A 19,986-nucleotide genomic window follows, 5' to 3' on the forward strand; every position below is an offset into this window, starting at 1 on the left:
CAACAATTTGGTAACAGAATTTCACTATCCCTGTGTTCAGTACTAAAGTGATTTGTACCCAACACCAGCCAAAACTGATTACTTTGACACCGCTCCCTAGCTGGCACTTGCATTCTCTGGAGTTGCTGGCAAAAAATAAAGGAGGCCTGTGTTGGAGTTCTGTATCGTGACTTAAATTCAGCATTTAAACTTCAGGGTCCTTCACCAGGTAGCCCCACCCTACCTGCTCGTTAGACTAGTTAATGAACATGTTGATTCCTGCGTTCGCTCCGCCAATGATGTCAGCCTAGAGCATCCACTTCTCCCTCAAACACCCCCACGCTCTCCCTTGCTGAATCCCTAGACATGGGAAAACAATTCCCCATCAACGCTGGGAAAGCTGCCACCTTTCCAAGCCCTCCTTCAAACCTTCCTCTGCAGTACAAGCCGCTCCCACTTGGCATTGGTTAGGCAAGCTGGTGTACCAGGACTTCTGCTAAATGCTGTTCATTTTATTGTCCCATCATCCTCCCGCCCTGTTTGTCCATTTTATCCACCTAGTGTGCTGTACTGTACAGGGGTGGCTCTAGGCATTTTGCCGCCCCAAGCACGGCAGGCACGCCTGCGGGAGGTCCTCCGAAGCCACGGGACTAGCGGATCCTCCGCAGACAAGCCGCCGAAGTCAGCCTGCCTGCCGCCCTCGCGACAACCGGCAGAGCGCCCCCCCGCGGCTTGCCGCCCCAAGCATGCACTTGGCATGCTGGGGCCTGGAGCTGCCCCTGGGACTGTACCTAATGTGCGGCACTGGGGAGGCCTCAGTGTGGGCCCCACACTTTAAGAAAAATAGGAACAACTTGGAGAGGGTCCAGAAGACAGCAACAAAAATGATAAAAGGTTTAAAAAACCTGACCTGTGAGAAAAGGTTGAAAGAACTGAGCATGTTTAGACTTGAGAAAAGAAGATTAGGGGGGACCTGAGAACAGTCTTCCAATTCGGTAAAGGCCGTTGTACAGAGGGCAGTGATCAATTGTTCTCCAGAGGGAAGCATTTTCCTGAGTAGCTTCACAGTTGCTTCAATGGACATTCTCTCTGCAGGTTTGGGGGTGTGAAAGACTAAGCGTCCGTTTATCTCCAAGTAGCCAGACACCTTTCCAATTGCTTGGGCCTAATTTATCTGTCTTCTTGCCTTTCTCTCTCTCCTCTTTTGCACTTCGATAACCCAGTGCTGTATGTCAGTGGGCAGGTTAATGGATTTCTTTTTTAAATTTAGGAATATTAAGTATTTTTCCCCGGGGATGAATATTTTATAAATGATTTTTAATTTTTGGGGGAGGTATTTTACCTGAAGTGGAGTCTGCAGCAGATTTATTGTTTAATGACTGCAGTGGCTGCAGCCTGCATGTCAGACCCCAAAGGTAATCAAATAATTGATATAGGATTGTTGTTAATCAGAATTTATTATGCAACATAAAAGCATATTTACAGCTCCACAGAGGGACTATTAATTTGTTTGGGGATAAACAATTAATCTCCCTGGGAGCGGGCACAGAAAATACGACCTGTTTTTATGTCTTTTAACAGTGGCAGACAAATAACTCAAACAGCTTCTGAGCGCAGGATTTCAGAGATCAATAGTGAGCAGGAGAGGGGAAGGGCTGCTCTCAGGAGCGTCGCTGTGTCTTTCACCTGCTGTATCATAAACAAGCAGGAAGTGAAGATGCTGGCACAGCCCTCTCCCTTAGCATGGTGGAGAAGGAGACATGGTTGCATTGGAGGATTCACGGATCTGATTTCAAAGATAGTGGCTGTATAAACACGGGATAGTGTTTGGCCTTAATCTGCAGCTGTCCTGATACTACGACGAGGGGTCCATTTAAATCCTTGCAGGAACAGTGCGACTGGGGAAGGCAGAGTTAAACTGCAGGAGAAAAGACCAGTGGACAGGTCACTGGACTGGGAATTGGGGTACCTGCTTTCTGTCCCCAGCTCTGCCACTGACCTGCTGTGGGACCTTGGTCTAGTCCAGGGGTCAGCACCCTTTCAGAAGTGCTGTGCCGAGTCTTATTTATTCACTCTGATGTAAGGTTTAGCGTGCCAGTCATACATTTTAACGTTTTTAGAAGGTCTCTTTCTATAAGCCTATAATATACAACTAAACTATTGTCATATGTAAAGTAAATAAGGTTTTTAAAATGTTTAAGAAGCTTCATTTAAAATTAAATTAAAATGCAGAGCCCCCCGGACCGGTGGCCAGGACCTGGGCAGTGTGAGTGCCACTGAAAATCAGCTCGCGTGCCGCCTTCGGCACCCATGCCATAGGTTGCCTACCGCTGGTCTAGTCACTTCTCTGTGTGCATCTGTTTTCCTACTCATCCTTTGTCTGCCTTGTTCATTTAGGCTGCCAGCTGTTTGGGGCAGGGACTATCTCTCTTCGGTGATACATACAGTGCCCTGTGCAGTGGCGGGGCACTGCCATTCATCTGCTTCGAGGCACTATTTTAATGCCAATTTTTTTAAATAAGGAAAAATTGGTAGAGAGGGGTGTCGAAAGGGCCCTCAGGATTCCAGGCAGGACCCATCAAAGTGATTCGTGGTGCCCTGTATTTTTTTTGTTTAGGTGCCTAGCGCTGAAGATTTTGGCCAGCATGCTCAAGAGCCACCTAGAGTCAGAAAGGCGACTCTGCCGGTGACTTTGTGGGGTCCCCTGTTTGTTCTTCTCTGTTGAGCTGGTTTCAAATGGTCTCCACTGATAGAAGTTTTAAGACTATTTTTCAAGCTGCCTGTCTGCCCCTGACTTCCCCTGTCCTGCAGCTGGAGCCTTGCTGACTCTCGGAATGATGCGGAGGCAGAACAGAAGCCGGCTCAGTGCCCCCAAGCTGCCTGTGCTCCTGCAGGGCTATCGAAAGCAAAAAAATCTGTTTGTGTCAGTAAAATGAGCCAATGTGACAGGAATACATGCTGGGAGCAGATCTGTTGGGTTGCCAGGTGCCATTTCTACATAGTCATTTTTCTGATGGTAGCTGCACTTTATCATGTGATTAATGGCCCTTTTCCTGAAATTCACTGAGCTGGATTTTCACAAACAGCCTTGATAAATCACGTTTGTTTTTCTTTGTCTATTTTTGGCACCAGCCCTTCAACTGTGTCCTGTTTCCTGAATCCTTTCCTTTGGCACTGAGGATGATACAGCCACAAACAGAGAGAGACAGGCCAAATCTCCCCAGAACGAAGGAGATGATTTCTAGCCAATAGTATTTAATAGCTTTCCTTTTTTATCTTTTCCCCCTACGCTTTCTGATTTTTCTTTGAATGCGGTTTGTTGGTCTAGTGGTGCAATTCTGGTTTAGGGCGTGAGACGTCCTGGGTTGAAATCCTGGACCAGTCCATGCAAAGGCCGGGAATATAACACAACCTTTTTCTTTCCAACAAGAATGCCAGTGTTATGATAGTTAACATTAACGCATTCGGGAAAGGATATTAAATCTTGTGCTTCAGGGCTTAAGACAATCTCTAATGATCAGAGACCAGAATGAGATCTACTGAGGGAGACAGATTATCCCACATCTGAAGAGGTGGGGTTCTTTTCTTGCATGGCCACTGTTAGATACAGGATATTGGACTAGATGGCTTTGATCCAGTGCAGCAGATCCTATGTTCCCAAACTGCCCCTTCAAATCAAAGCCATTGGTGAACCTGTGGAGGGAATTAACTTCTTATTCTCCTGATCAGGTCTGTTGTACAATACACAGGGTAGTAATTTATTCATTTGTTTTATGCATGGGGCTGTTTCCCCTCCCCACCCTAATCTCAGTCCCATCAAGATGCTCAGTGAACGTTTGAATACATGGAAACAAACCAGAAGAGTGGAAAATCCAGGACCCTGCAGGGGGATTCTCCTGCTGGGTATCTGGGACAGAAGGCTGCCTTTTGGCCTGCTAAACCCAGGGTTGTGAGTTCAGTCCTTGGGGGGGGCACTTAGAGATTTGGGGCAAAATCAGTACTTGGTCCTGCTAGTGAAGGCAGGGGGCTGGACTCGATGACCTTTCAGGGTCCCTTCCAGTTCTAAGAGATAGGTATATCTCCATATATTATTAACTAGTTAGTATTCATATTGCTCTTTCCATCTTCTGTGCACTTTGTGGGTAGTAGCCAGTCCTTGCCACATGCCAGCGAGGAGGGAAGAGTGATCTCTGTTTCACAGAGGGCAGAGTTTTATGTGTGCATCTCTGTATAGGTATCAAGGAGTTGGATTTCTTTGCCTGGTATGCTGAAGGACATTTTAGCATCTCTGCTGATGAACTGCCTACCAGAATGTCTTTAGATGAGTAACAAGTGCTTAAAGCAGCTTCTGAAAGAACTTTTGATCTCCTTCTCCTTCCCCCTTAGGCCAAGGTGCTGAGCCCGGCTCATTCATCGCAGGCCAGGGCTGCTTACAGAAGGCCAGGGGTAAAGTGTCAGCGAGGTAGCTTGTTCTTTCAATCCCTCGCAGGTTCAGCTCAGCAAGGGGGCAGGGTGCTTGGCCAGTGGGCGGTTTGCTGTCATGTGAGAGGCTGCATTCTGGAGCTCCAAGCCTGAAATTCTCCAATTCTCTCACCAAGTGCCTAAACAGAGAGGAATGCAGAAAGGTCCATGACACTAAGTATCCTTAAGGGATGCCAGTGCCTTGTTGCCCGAACCCTTGGCTTTCTTACACGCACAGCTTTGCTCCGCTAGCATGGGCCTCCAGCTGCTTTGCTTGCTTCTGTCGTGATCTTTGCTTTGAGCCATCAGTCAGGCCAGGCTGGAATTCAACTGCCAGAACCAGATTTCCGTGTCACGGGAACCTCCTATCCTGAGGGGAACCGAGGCTCACAGTGCGGAAGCACTCACACCACTTCTGCTTTGCACGGCTGACATCGGGCCACTGTGTGTTGTGCAGACTTCACGCACCATTACTCTCCTCAGATGCCGAGAAGGCTAAATTGCACATTTATGCAGGTTCTAATACCTCTGGCTTCATTGGGAAGCAGCCTATTCATCTTTCAGTGACGAAGCAATATCCCCCCATTGCAGTAAAGTAGATATCTATCACTGGGCTAATACAATAACGGTGTCTAAAGCCCATACATCTTGCTGCCCCAGCCTGTCATCTCCACTCAGCATTTAATAACTACCATGTGATGAATATATCACTTTTGAGGGCTAACTATTATTAAGCGATGGTTGAGAACTTGATGGTAGACTGCAACAGTTCGGGCTCTCTTTGGATGCAAAGCATCTCCAGGGGTTTGTGCGGCTGCAAGAAAGGTGACCTGTGCAAGCCGCAAGGGTTTGTTTTCTGAGTTCTTACACATACACCAGGTGTGTGCTGGGCAGTACCATGCCCGTGGTGGTCTGCTCTGCCAGCCCTCTGCATGAGGAACGAGTTGTAGCTTTACTTATAGCATCATGTGTTGAAGAGCAGCTTGGTAACCTTGCAGAAGCCGTGTATCTAGAAGCAATTCAGCTTCTTTCCTGCTGGGTCTTTTCCTCTTCTCCTTTCAGGCTTTTTCATGCTAACAGGATCTGCGTGGTGAAGGCGTTCTGCTCGTATTGCTTTCTCTCCACCTGAGGCCATAACGCTCCACCTGGGGCATCACAATATGGCTGACGTGGACCTGAGGATGATGTCACAAACAAGATTATGAGGCCTTCTGGTGGGGGGAAATGAACAGCAGGAGCTGACTAATTCTGAGAGAAATCCCGTTTGCAGGCAAAGATCCTTCGCCATGAAGGGTGAGGAATACAGGAAATATATACTGGTCAGGCGGAGTTGTTTCCTCATGGAGGAGGAAACCTACCTATAAACTGTACTGGGGGGTATCTTCAGGGAAACAAAACTCCCCAGTGTCACTGCACTGACTTTCCTGGAATTACACCACAAGAATGGCTGTGGCCCAACATTTTGGTCAAAGGTTTCTTGTTGGATGCTCACTGGACCTGATCTTACCGCCCTTCTTCATGTGACTCATCTGTGGTCCTGCGGAGACCTAAGTCAACAGATGCTGATCTCTAAGTGTTTATCATTTGCTGCAGTGAGAAGGGCTTTCCTGAGGCAGAATGTGTGACCCTCTGGCTGGTCTGTAGGTTGCTGTGTGCATAGCTGGGGATGACGGTGGGGTCTTGAGGTGGGCCGGTTGTTCTGTCATTGAGAACAGTTACAAGCGTCTAGTTTTTGAAACACCATCCCAGTCGAGAGATCCCCGAGTCCCACCCTTGGATGCTATAACTGGCATAAAAAAGTCACATACATGCTGAAGGGTGAATATAAGCACCCAAAAAAGTGTCCGTACTTCCCAGCTGGACTCCCCCATCAGCACGATGCTGAACTAGACGGTCACAGCTAGGGTAGTGCAGAGGCTGGGTTGGAGACCTGTGGTGCTGGAGCTGACGATGCCAGTTGGGCAGGAAGGAACCTGCACATGTCAGGGAAGGCTGCTTATCTGTGAGTCAGAGCAGGGGCTGCTGTGCAGCACGAGGAGATTATGATAAGGCTCAGATCAAAAAGAAATGCAAATGATTTGATGTGACGCTCCTGACTTTAATACCAGGGAAGTGATTAGCCAATTGGTTAGCAATTTGAATGCACTTTAGAGGGTAAAGGCACTTGTGTATTTAATCTCAGATTGGAAAGGAGTCAGGTCAGAAGCAAACTCCATGGATGGCTTCTGCACACCCAGGAGTCACCTTGCATACAGCTGTACCCATTGATGGGCATCCCTTGTTCTCAGCCACGTCTCCCTGCTCCCAAACACTGCGTCTGATCTGGGTGCGCCCAAAGATGGCTCAGAAGAGACTAATGTTTACACAGGCAGATTCTGGCCCTCAGACAATGATGCTCCATGTGCTCCTCCATGGCTTGCTCCCTGCCGTAAGGTGAGACCACTTCAGAAAGGCTCCTACTGATTTGCCTGCTTCCACCTCAGTATAGCATTCAACCAGGTGGGGCCTCTCCCAGCTCTGCACATGCAGCGGCTGGGAATGCTTCCCCCATGGACAAGGGTGCTTCTCAAATTCCTGGCTGCTGCAACATGCCGGATGCACACAACCCCACCAATGTGATCTTGCAGTCACATTTATTGTTGAGAGCCTCTTTATTCCTCATTCCCTTCAGACACCTGGGAAGGTGCCTTGCTTTCTATTTAATTATGCTTTTGCAATGCTGTTTTCCACACAGATCAGAGTGAATTTCCTCGCCCAATTACACACTAATTTACACCAAATAAACCCCCTGAGCGAGGTGCTGGCTCACCTTCTCTTCTATACATAATTCATCAAGTGGACAGAGGTGCCGGGCAGACAACATGTTATTAATAGCTGGCACGCACGTGTCCCAGCATTTCCAATGATAATTTCATCTCTGATCTGCCATGTTGATGTATTATTTACTGGCAAGAAGTGAGAAAATTATTCTTTTTTCCCCGAAGCCCCACTACTCTGCTGCAGCGCTCCCTGAGGGAGCCGCAGTTCCATTTAATTGGGGCCCTGCCTGGCTGACTTCTCAAGCGTACCAGTGGCTGAATGCTTGCAACCACTTGTTGCTTTGTCTTTTAACTAAAAGGCTGTCGCTGAAATGAACCAATTTCCATGTAATGCTGCTGATACCCACCTTTCCTCTGATGTAACAGCTTAATTGTTTGGCTGCAGCAGCGGCGGCTTGAGATTTCTTTATCCTGTATGTAACGAGCTTTCTTTAATAGCTACCGTAGAGAGGGGGTGTGTGGGGAGATGTTCTGCAATTTTGCATGCTCTTTCCCAGTATGTAGCATGGATATTGCCTGCCACATAGGCAGTATTATGGATCTATTGTGTATTTTTTGTCATGAATATACATGATCTTTCCAGTCAAGTATTAACAAATCTTATTCATAACCTGTATTTGGTACCCTTTGGAAGACCCATTTTGGTTTGGGTATCCGTTTATTATCTGTGTAGTTTGGTTTGATTCCAAAAATGGTAACAGTGCATTATAAAATTTACTTGATATGGGTAAAAGAACTTTGCCTTCCTATCATAGCAGAAACCTGGGAGGATGTCTGGCTTAATGTGAAAGATACTCCAAGTTCTTTATCCGTGCGATTCTTCCAGAACAAGATATTGTTTAAGGTACTACTGAATTCCAGCACGTTTGTTAAAGCTAGATTGGCAGCACACAGTGAATGATAGAGATGGAAACAGCCACATGCCAAACTTTCACACACACACACTATACCTGTCAAAAATGCATGTGTTCTGGAACACCATATTCAGTGCGCTCTTAAACATTTTAAGTGTTGCTCTTTTTCCTTCTCCAAGCTTGAGTATGGTATTACCATTAAAAAATAGATTACAGTAACTTCTTTAGTGGCCAAAAGAGTTATTTTGAGAAAATGGAAATCTGCAATTCCTCCCTCATACACAGACTGACTTAGTGAGTTCTCTACTACTACCATAATGGAAAAAATGACTCTGTCTAATAGGACCGCTTGGAAAAAATATGATGGTGTCTGGTTACACATGAAACTATTGCATACTTTTCAGTTTGGTGTATATTAGTCCCTGATATGCATAGGTTATGTTCTCATTGATTTATTTATTTAGTGACTTTAATTATTGATGCCCTGTATGACTTCTATGCAGGTTTGTTTGTTTGTTTTTGTTGGGTTTTCCCCCCAGGTTTTTACAAATAAATAACCCTGACTGTTGGTATCTATATGGTATTTCCATCTTGTGCATGTATTTACATCTGTTTTGTTTTATTATGTGTTTATATTTTATATAAAAATTGTAAAAGTAAAGTTAAAAAAATCAGATCTACATGATCCTGATTTAAGGCTGTCTGTCGCTTTTTTCCATAGAAAAGGATTTCCCATCCTTTATTTTTCCATGCTACTAATGTTGGGGGGATCTGTTGTTTTCCAAAAATGAGCTCTCCCACCTCTGGTTGCTAGTGGTAACGGCATTTGCAGTGGGTCCTTGCCCAAGCCAGAATTCTCCTTTGAATTGTAACCTAACAGAATCACTGTGGGAGCCTCAATGTAGTTGTCTTGAAGGTTCTATTTATTATTCTCCACCCCCGAACACTATGATCTTAGGGCATTCCCACTGGGTACAATCCTCTCCGGCATTTAACTCCCATTCTCATATATCTTATTATGGGCCCAATTTGCCTCTAATGCTCTGAGTGCTGGGCCAGTTGCTGTCGCACTGTTTTATTACTGCTTGATTCCCTGCACATCTTCCAACTGGTGGGAGGAAGACTCTTGTCCCTGATGGAGAACAATGGCACACAGACAGTTTGTGGCAGGGGGTCGGCCCTTAGCAATAGTCCTGGCCTGGGGAGCAACTCATGCAGATGCAATAAGGATCAGCTCTGATATATAAAGCCCTTTGCTGATAATCCACTGTCCTCCAGTTGTTTGATAGGAATGATGCTGTGAGGGGAGTTGCCACGTCTCTCTTTCCCTGTGGGATTTTTTAAGATATTACTTTGGCCTAATAACAAACGACACTTCACCAGTGAGATGATGAGGCTCCTTCCAGGTGCAAGCTTCAAAGGCAGGCGGCGTCAAACTGACCACAAGGCCTGGATGCTTCAATCCTATCGTGTCGTTGCACGTGCATTAATTATTGAAGAACTCTGCCTCTAGAACTCTGCAAGCAGATCACTTGATGGCCACCTACCTTCTTTGTTGTTTCCTTTACTCTGAGGGCACAAGCCACCATGGAATAGACTCTTACTTACAAATGAAAAGCAAATACCTCCCTGCTGGATCTACCGTCGGTTGCTATCCCACGTCAGTAGCAGTTGGGAGCACTGCCGGTGGAATACTGCAGCACTTCCAGAGAAGGAGCTGCCCAAAGCTCTATGGGAAGAACACCCGGAAATCCTCTTCAAGAAGTGACACAGCGTCCTGGGAATATTTGTGACTCCTGTCTCCTGGAAATGAGGAGCAGCAAATCACTGCACCTCAAGTCACTTGAGCTATATCGTTGAGAGTCTCCACGCTCCCGCTAGACTCTTCTGCTGGCCAAGAGGGAAGGTCAGTGAGCTGAGCTGGGCAGGAGTGTGGTCAGAGTACAGAAGAGGGAGGCAGGACTCCTGGGTTCACTAGGCCTGCTCTGACACTGACTTTCTAGGGGACGTTGGACAAGCCACTTCTCTCTGTTCCTACACAATTATCTCCTCCGTAGAGGGGTTCTGAATGTTTCTAAAGCCCTTTTCACCCCTCAGGGAGAGCAGCTGAGCGTGTGTGTGTATCTATAGAGGGAAGTGGGGCAGACCTGAACCCTCCCTGACTTTCCTCTGGGAGGGATCTCCCACTGAACAGGGAGCCAATAGCAACAGGATGCTCTTCCTCCTCCTGGAAAGCAACAAAGCTGCTTTCCCTCCTCGCCAGTGTCCTAGCCTGGACCAATGCTGAGGTGTCTTCCTGTGGTGTCAGTGCCATCTAGGGTGACCAGACAGCAAATGGGAAAAATCGGGACAGGAGGTGGGGGGTAATAGGAACCTATATAAGAAAAAGACCCAAAAATCAGGACTGTCCCTATAAAATCAGGACATCTGTTCACTCTAGTGCCATCCTGCCTGAGCTGCCCCCATGGCTTCACTCCTGCCCCATGATCCTGTGGGGAGATTCAGGAGGTCCTAGGTCCATGTCTGGGAGCCATTGGGAACAGGGAGGTGCTGTTGGCCCAGGAGTGAGTGGCAGCCATTTCCCCCCCACCGCCTAGTGTGCGGACGAGAGTCATGTCACGCAAGGACATCGTTAATTATTTGTATTGCGATAGCACCTAGGAGTCATGGACCAGGATGCTGTTGTGTAGGCACTGTCCCATCACATAACAAAAGGCATGTCTGAAGATATGTGCCATCTCCCCAAAGAAAAGTGAAATCCACTGGCCTCTTCTTACTCAATATAATGATAATCCCACCTAGTTCTTGCATAGCACTTAGTATGAAACCTGATCCAAGGCCATTATGTAACTATCTCTACTGGATCATTGATAAACTGGTCCCATTTTCACTTCCCCTTCTGGAAATGGTGCCAAACCCACTGCCCCCAACCCAACCTCTCACACCTCAGCCTTTTAGTTCTGAGTAGGAACTTGAGTGGCTTGTGGATTATTTCCAGAAGAAGCAGTGAGATTGTAGGATTTGTACTAACATAATTAAGAGGAAGCCTAGGTCATTAAAACTAATATGCCTGACATAAGTGAGGAGAAAGAAGTGCTTTGCAGAGACCTCTTTGTGCTGTGAAATATTCATCAGTCTAAATATTTCATTGGGGAGGCTGCGGCCGCCAGTGCTAGGCCGGACGCTAAGAAATCCAGATCTCCGTCACAATTCTGAGGCAAGCAGATTAATGGGTGTGTGTGTGTGTTTGTGTGTCTGTTTTATATCATTGGATGAAAACTGCAAAGCAAAATGCCCAGCAGAACCCGCTTCAAAGAAAAAAATTAAAGATGTTGTTCCTGAAACAACCGCTGTGACTCCTTAGCTTCAAGCTGACCTGCCTTGATTATTCTTTGCCTTGCAGCAGTGCCTAGAGGCTGCAGCTGAGATCAGGGCCCCATTGTGCAAGGAGCTGTACAAACTCATAGAGAGCATCTCTGCTCCAGGCAAAGGGCAGGAGGGGAAACTGAGGCATGGAGTAGGGAAGGGCACAAAACAGGTCAGGAGGAAAGCTGGGACAAGACCCCAGGTTTTGTGACTCCCCAAGCCACTGCTGCAGCCAGGTGACCACGCTGGCAGCTCCTGGCAGCAGCCGCAGGAGTGGCCCAGCGAGCAGCTGTCGGACTGCTCCCTGCTGGATTGTGATGCATCTTTCCAGCACGTGGCTGGGGGGCGTGTGGGATGCACACACAAACCGAGATGCACGCGTTCCCGCCCCCAATCGGACTGACTGGGGCTGCGAAGTGTGCAGGAGCAGATAATGCCTCATGGTTCGTGGATGCTTCCTGACCCGGATTCTTTTCTGCCTTGAGCATCACTCGTCTCTTTGGATCTGAGCAGCTCAAAAGACATCAGAGTGAAGCAGCTACCCTTGCTCAAGTGACTCAGATGTTTGTCTCGTGTATGTGGGTTGTAGGCACCGTTCCCCAGGACTCAGAAGGACACGAGGCTGCCCAAAGCACTGTCTGAACTCCCAGTGACTGAACCGGCATGTCAGCCGTAGTGACTTGGCTACCACTCTGAAACCTGTCATCCGTCGTGAGTGTCATCGCAGGGGTGTGGAGTGCAATGCAGGGGGCTGGTAACCATCTCCCCTCCCCAGTGCAATGCAGGGGGCTGGTAACCATCTCCCCCCCCTCAGTGCAATTCAGGGGGCTAGTAACCCCCCCGGTGCAATGCAGGGGGCTGTAACCCCCCCCAGTGCAATGCAGGGGGCTGGTAACCATATCCCCCCCTCAGTGCAATGCAGGGGGCTAGTAACCCCCCCCGGTGCAATGCAGGGGGCTAGTAACCCCCCCTGGTGCAATGCAGGGGGCTAGTAACCCCCCCTGGTGCAATGCAGGGGGCTAGTAACCCCCTGGTGCAATGCAGGGGGCTGGTAACCATCTCCCCTCCCCAGTGCAATGCAGGGGACTGGTAACCATGTCCCTCTGTTCCCCCCGCCCCATGCAATGCAGGAGGCTAGTAACCATCCCTCCCTCCCCTGGTGCAATGCAGGAATGCAGTTGCCCTCAGTGCAATGCAGGGGGCTAGTAACCATCCCTCCCTCCCCCTGGTGCAATGCAGGGAGCTGGTAACCAATCCCCCCATCATTTTTTCCCTTTGAGCAGGACTATGGGGCTGAGTGATACGGTGCCACCTCTGGTTAACAGCAGGGCCACCCCCAGATTCACTGCCTCTGTAGGGAAAGTCTGTGGCATTACCTGGGCTGGAATCTGGGCAGGATTTTGGGGCTAAAACTCTGATTCTGCAAACCAGCACTGTGCCAAGGCTCGGGTTTGACTTGTTCTTTTCATGACAGCAGCCGCCCCCGCCCCAGTCCTGCCCTACTTTGCTGAGCTCTGGTGGGATTCTCCACTTTCCTGCTTTCAAATGGTGCCCGAAGACCCTGTCGGACAGCCCCTGCCGGAGACCTGCCCTGCAGCCTCTTGTCGGCGCTAGGTTTTACATAGCGTATTAATAATCTATTGCCATGGTCGCATTTGAATAGCTTGTGCAGAGCCCCCAGCTAGAAATACTAGCAGGATTATTAATCACTGTGCAGCGCCTGGGGGCGGGAGGTGGGGGGGACCCTTCCCAGTGTGCATTGAAGAAGCTGCTTTGCTGCGTCTCTGCTCTCCCAGCTTGTCTCCTGCTAACATCAGCCAGGGCTGCCCAGGGTCTGGCCTCCCAGATCTCAAACACAGCTTCCCTGGTGGTTGGGACTAGCTATAAATACCGCCAGCAGCAGGGCATGTTTATGCAGAGCAGCTCACACCCAGCCGTGCACTGGGGACTGCTTGGCTGGAGACCGGCTTAGCAGGAGTGGGTGGTTGCAGCGTAGTGTCTGTTGGGGCCCGAACCCCTAGGTCTCACGGGCCCAGCAGTGGCTCCTGGTAGCTCGCAGACAGCCAGGCTAATGTGCCCAACTGGTTCTGCAGCGGCCCTTCTCGGAGAGCGTTTGAGGCTATGAGGGAAGGCAGCAGGCGAGGGAGCTGCCAGGGCTGTTTTGCTCACTTTGCTCCGGGGTCAGTTCCAAGAGGAAATTGTTATCAGTGGGAGAAGTGAGCGAGCGTTTGGCTTAAGAGATGAGCTGCCCTCAGGGAGACAGCATCGGTGAGCCAGTGCCGCTCACCCAGGGCAAGTGGTGATCGATGAGCTGCTGAGGCTAAAATCAGCCCCCTGGCAGAGTGGCCTCTGCACGGCTCCCTCTCTTGCTCCGCTGGCTAACCCTGCCCAGGTGGGCTCATCCCCCGGGATAGAGGGATTGGCCTTAGACAGCTCTTGTCCCCCGTCCCCCCCCCAACATTTTCTCACCTGCCTGGTTCACTTTCCCACATCTGACTGGCGATGCACTGGGGCCTCCAGGGCTGCACCCACTAGGTTTTAGGGGTGGGCTGGAGCCCTGAAATATCAGCAATGACCCACCAGCCCAGGGAGGGGTCCAGATCTGCAGGAAGTAAAGGCCCAGCAGAGACTTGCCCTCTGCAAACACGGGCTCCTCCTCTGTTATTCTCGCTGCAGCATTAATAATGGAAGTGCAGGCCTGGTGCTAACTCATGTGGCCAGGCAGGAATTTTCCTCATGTCACCCAAGACCCCTCTGTCCCCTTCGCAGAAAATTCCAGGGCTGCACCCACCAGCCAGCAGCAGAGCTAGTCCTGACCCCGCTCCCTCCCTCCCTTCCTGTGACCAACTCCCGTCATCGCTATATACCCAGAGCACCATCCTCCCTGCCATCTCTGTCTGCCCCCACAGGCGCCGTGTCCTCTGATGACCCCCTGTGCTACAGACCCAGGAATCCTGGAGGCAGCTTGCCTGGGGCTCAGGAATGGCATGAGAGGTGGCAGGTCAGGGCTGTGTGCATGGTGCAAGACCTTCTGCGGCGGCTGGAGCATGTCCAGGGTCTCCGGCCTTGACTTCCAGGTCCAGGGCAGGAACTGGTGACGCTAGGCAGCACTGGCTGGGTTCGGTCAGTGATGGAGCTAGAGAGAGCCACGGTGTCTGTCTGTGTCCCCTTGACATTCCCTGCAATCCAGTCCTGTCTCTTCTCCGCCATGAAGGGCTCCAGGGTCGACAATCAGCCGAGGCCTTAGCCTGCTCCTGGCCACCAGCTGCGGGTGTTGGCTGGCCCAGGAGGCTGCCTGTGCCACTGACTGACAGGCAAAGGGCAGTATCCGGGGAGAGGAATGCGGGGATGTCAATCAAGGGCCATAGGAAGACGGGAGTATTTCCGCTTGGGCCCAAGGACGCTCTCTGGGCTCTGTGACCTCCCTCAGAGGCCCCCGAAAGACTGCAAGGACTGCCAAGGGCCCCACCGCCAAAGCTCCGGCACTGGAGCTGATTTCTGCAGACAGGGCCTTCCTTCCTGAATGCCAACAGACTTTCCGAGCTACCTGCCTGGGGTAATTTCTACTTAGAATAACCTTTGCCACTGAAGTGCTTTTAAAGGGGCTCAAAGCTGCCAGCTATCGAGACGTTATCGGTGCCTCGCCGCCTGTGCCGTGTGCCTGTGGGATTGTCCTGCCCTTTGTTGCAGTGTTCAGGCTGGAGACGAAAGTAACGCGATGGCGACGCACACCTCATCTCTGTCGGTTTCCATCAGGCTTCTGCGCTCGTCCCAGCCAAATGCGCGGCCGCTCCCCTGCCACATTTGTAGCTGGGCTGCAGCCCCAACCTCAGATCCAGTCTGGGTCAGGCGGCATCTCCCACTGTAAGTTCAGGAGACCCCCGGCTCTACCTTCCTGGTGTCGTCCCTCGGCTTTAATAGTAACAGACAGCGACAATGTAGTGGGAGAACTCCATGTGGCCTGCACTCTCCTTTCCTCTCCCATTCCAGATACCTGTCTGTTCGTCTTGCTCCCCGTTTGCACCAGGAGGAAAAGCTTTCACTGTCCTGTCTCAGACCCTGCGGAAATCCTCTGCTGCAGTTGATTTGCAAACCTGCCACGGGAGACTAGATTCATGAGGGTAAGGAGGAGAAGATCTGTAGGCATCAGAGGTGGGATGGAAACCAAAGGTCGGGTTTGGGTCTCTCTTCAGTTTAGCCTCTCGTTCTCAACCAGTCCCTCATCCCCAGTGCACACCTGTTGTGACACACAGTGGTGTTTCCCTGCTTAGTCAATCTCAGCTGGATGTTTGCAGCAGCAGCAGGAAGAGGGCAGAAATGGTGAACCAGGTGCAAACGCAGAGTGTCCTAAGGAAAAGTGGGAGCTTCTGCTCTAAAACTCTCCCGCAGAGTGTCGCTTCTGGCACCTGGAGGAATTGCCTCCACTTGCCCAGAGACCAGCTACCTCTGGGCTCACCCAGTCTCCATTCTGCCGGAGCCAGAGCGGAACAGTTATGCGCAGAGCTAAACGATTGGCAGCAGTGGTGGGATTTAAGGGGTAATTACGGCTGCTGTGGTTCTCCAGGAGGAAGTGGAGCAATGTGCACACACCACAGTCAGCGTGTTTATTTTCCAAGGCGTGTCAGTTTCTGCCTGGGGAGGTCAGAGAAGCCCACAGAATCCTGACGGTGTGATCTGTGACGTCAGCCTGGGTTCGGGGGCCCCTCGTGAGATGGGGTGTTGAGGCCTTGCTAGCGATACACAGGTGAAATTGTACTCTGAGCCCAAACCCAAAGCAGCTAGGGGGCACTTACACAGGCGAGGGGTCAGTTCAGGAGAGGATGCAGAGTCCATTCCATTATTTGTTTGTTCGTCACGATTAATATTCTTTCCCCCCTAAAATAATTACATCAAGGTGCAGTGCACGTGATCAACCCTACGATAATGCACCCCTCTTCCAAAGCAACCCTACAATAACGAACCAGTAAGTGCAGCTCAATGCCCAGGAATGAATTTATGATAATAACCCACTGCCTGCGGCTCAGCCTACGTGAGGAGCCCTACGTTAACAAACCAGCATTCACAGCCCAGGGCCTATAAGCAAACCTACAATCACAAAACAATAGCAAAGGTGTGTGCATGTGTGAGCAAAGGAGACATACTCTGGTAGGGAAACAGCCCACGTTTGAGCTTCCAAAGGCTGATATTGTCAAAGCGCAGTGAGGCTAAAGCCTCCTTTTGTGATTTCTGACCGATACCTCGACAAGTGTGTGTTTTACAGCGAGCCCCGGGAAAACGCTGGCACCCCAGTGGCAACATTTCAAGTGTCCATTAGCGGGAGCTTATCTAGTGTTAAATTATCATGGAACGAACACCTCACGTGACATGGGCATGAATAGCAAACAAATTCTTTATGGCCGGCTGGTGGCCTTGCCATGAATTCCATAATAATGGAACACTTGGACTATGCCGTCCCTGCCAAGCCGTACCGGGACAGCACATGCAGATTATGGTTTAAGGATTTTATAATCTAATCTTTACTTCCGCCGTGTGGCCACCTTGCCTATTTAAATGTAAGTTCTCTGGGACTGGCTCACCATGTGTACGCAGATCACTCCCTCTTTCTGTACACCCCACAATGTGGACCCCTCTCTAGTGACTGCTTCTTAAAACAAAAAAGAGAAGGGGAAAAGCCGAGTGGAAAAATGGCAAAGCAAACAGCATAGTTTGGTCTAGTACAGTGTCTGTGAATAACAATTGCCTCTTGGAAGCTGACCCCGGAGCGAAGTGAGCAAAACAGCCCTGCCTGCAGTGCAGCGGCTGTGTAATTGCAGATGGGGAAAGCACTATTCTGGTGTGCAAATCAGCCTATGAACAAAGCAGAGGGTATATTATGTTTTATTAATCCTCCAGGACCTAGGTTTATTATCGAGGTGGCGCTACACCCATGAACAAAGGAACACAGGCACTGGGGAATGAAAGGCAGCCCGCATCAGTCACTTTCCGAAGGTGTGGGGAGAAAGGAATCCAGAGTGGATTGGAGAGAGGCAAATAGAAAGGAGCTGGTGGAGGGAGGTGTTAACCCATATACTTGACTGTCAAAGGGAGACTCAGATCACTCTCTGGGGTGGATTGCAAAGGGATGAGGAGAGCAGTGCATTGCTGCTGTAGCTTTTTTTGCTCCTTTCCAAGAGCAGAACTTTCCTCCTGAATCTTTGGAGCCTTGACTAGTTCCCCACCACCCATTTAGCTGAACCTGACCCTAACATGTGTCCTTTGGTAGAAGAGGAGAAGGCCTATTTCTGCTCTCCTGCATTTAGCTAATATCATGTTGCTGCAACTGGCTGCTATCCCAGCAGGATGTTCTTGAAGATGGTACATTTGGCTTAAATAACAAGCGAACGTCCAATCTCAGTCGCAAATACCACGAGAGCTATAAGGCAGTGACAGACTTTTAAAGTCAAATCTTTACTGCCTGGGTCATTGTTCCTGGAGGGCAAGGGAATTTTTTTGGACAGCACCGCAGGATTTCTTGAACAAACCCAATTGCTGTTTTCCCTGCAGTTGCTTGATTGTGGGTCCTGCATCTTAACATGAATTTAACAGACTATTTAGTTCTGGATCCTGATTTATAACCTCTTGGGGGGCGGGAATGAAAGGAAGGGTTTGATTGGTTTTGTTTCTATGGTAACCATGGTCGCTCAGAAGCTGGAACATGAAAAGAAAATTGTGCATGTTTAACCAGAAGTGTCATCAGGGCAAACGGCACACACAGTGATCCAGAGCTGCTGTTAGACACTGTATGCGCCAGCCCCATCCGCGCTGCCAGGGTAACAGTCTATGCCACCCCGCCCTGCCATCCTTATTTCTGGACCACCTCTCGTTACAGAGCCCACCACTCACATCACATCCTCTGCTACATCCAGGGTCACCTAGCTTGGCAAATTCAGGACCCTGTCACAGGTACCTACAGTGGGAGTGGTAGAGTAGCCAAGACTTGGATGCTTTCAACACAGCTCAGAGTAGGAGCAAAGGGACGTGGTGCGGGGAAAAGCCGAGTCCGGGGGACACTGCAGTCTCCGTGTCTCTACCAGAGGTAGAGCTGCAACATCAGTGAATTATTGGGCCTATGTGTGCAGTCAATGTTCATTACAGGGGAGATCAAGCCCCGGGAATGCTCCCTCTTGGCTAGTGAGAGCTGGTTACAACTTACAGAAATTAAGCCCGCACTTTCTCAAGCACTGGCCAGTGTCACGATCTCTCTCTTTGTCATTGTGAGTCTCGGTTCCTGTTTGTGTAGGTCAGTGCCTCGCGTAGGCTGAGCTGTGACGGCAGCTGCCGTTTTCAAGGTGCGTCAGCTTTCCCGGTATAACCCTGCTGTTTGCCTGTTTTGCCACAGGCTGACACTCGGTGCAGGCGATCTCAGGACCCATGCAAAATCAGCTCTTGCTTTCTGTCTTCAGTGGCATTTGCGTTCTCATTTCCAGCGCCCTGGGGGCATAAAATGGCCCTGTCACTTCTCTTGTCTGCCATGCCTGGGAACAGCTGCTTCTTGTCTGGAGGGAGCACATCACATATTTGTTTTCTGTTACATGCTGGGTTCAAACTCCTGAGCTAAAATTATTGCTCTGTTCTTACCCTGAGGTGGATTTCAGGAACTCATCTGGAATACACACGCGTGCCTTGGCTTCTGATACCAAGTAGCGCTGAGCAATCACAGGCAACAACTGAGCAAAGATTTGCAGTGTGGCTCCTTGCCCATATGGCTTCATTTATTCCCCCCCGCCCATTTTCCCCTGACGGCCACGGGATGCACTGACATTTTCTCTTCTCAGTTTGCCTGACTGTGTTCTGGCCAGGTGAGAGCTGCAGTAACCTGATTTCTGCCTGCCGCCTGTACCCTCACCTATCCAGCCTGAGCCACTCTCCACCTTAAGAACAACACCCAGCTCTGTGCACCTCAAAGCACTTTACAGAGGAGAGAGAGTATCACTGGCTGGGATTGTCACTGAGGGCCTAAGAGAGTTAGGCACCCTCCCCTGGGCTCCTGAAATCCCCAGCCACTATCGTACAAATGGGGAAACTAAGGCACCAAGAGGGGAAGGGTCTTGCCCAGGTTGGTCAGTGGCAGAACCCAGGTCTCCAGATTGCTCCAGTCATGGGGGCACTGTTGTCACTTAGGATATGTCCTGGTTGCAGTCAATGATCTGCAGTGCAGTCTCAGCGCCCAGGTCAGGTGACCTGAGTTGCAGGGCTAGAAATAGCAGTGCAGACATTTGGGCCCGGGGCGGAGCCTGGGCTCTGAAACCTGGTTATGGGGGTGGGTCTCAGGCTCCACCCTGAGTAGAAATGTCTACACTTATTTTTAGCCCCGCAGCTCGAGAGCCACCAGCCCAAGTCAATTGGCCTGGGCTCTGAGACGCAGCGCTGCGGGTTTTTCTTTGCAACGTAGACGTACCCTTCATCTTACTCGGCCACCTCTTGGAGGGCAGTTTGAGGTCACTGCTTTGAACTGAGCGATGCCCGAT

At 50.0% G+C, this 19,986-nt stretch overlaps 1 protein-coding gene across 1 annotated transcript in view; it reads left to right on the forward strand.

Moving 5' to 3' along the window:
• LOC120387344 (transmembrane protein 211-like) overlaps window positions 1-19,986 on the forward strand; it is a 142,133-nt gene that overhangs the window by 18,862 nt on the left and 103,285 nt on the right. The gene's annotated exons all lie outside the window — the stretch shown is intronic.

The sequence above is a fragment of the Mauremys reevesii genome, linkage group 20 (assembly GCF_016161935.1).
Source record: "Mauremys reevesii isolate NIE-2019 linkage group 20, ASM1616193v1, whole genome shotgun sequence".
NCBI classification, from domain to species: domain Eukaryota; kingdom Metazoa; phylum Chordata; order Testudines; family Geoemydidae; genus Mauremys; species Mauremys reevesii.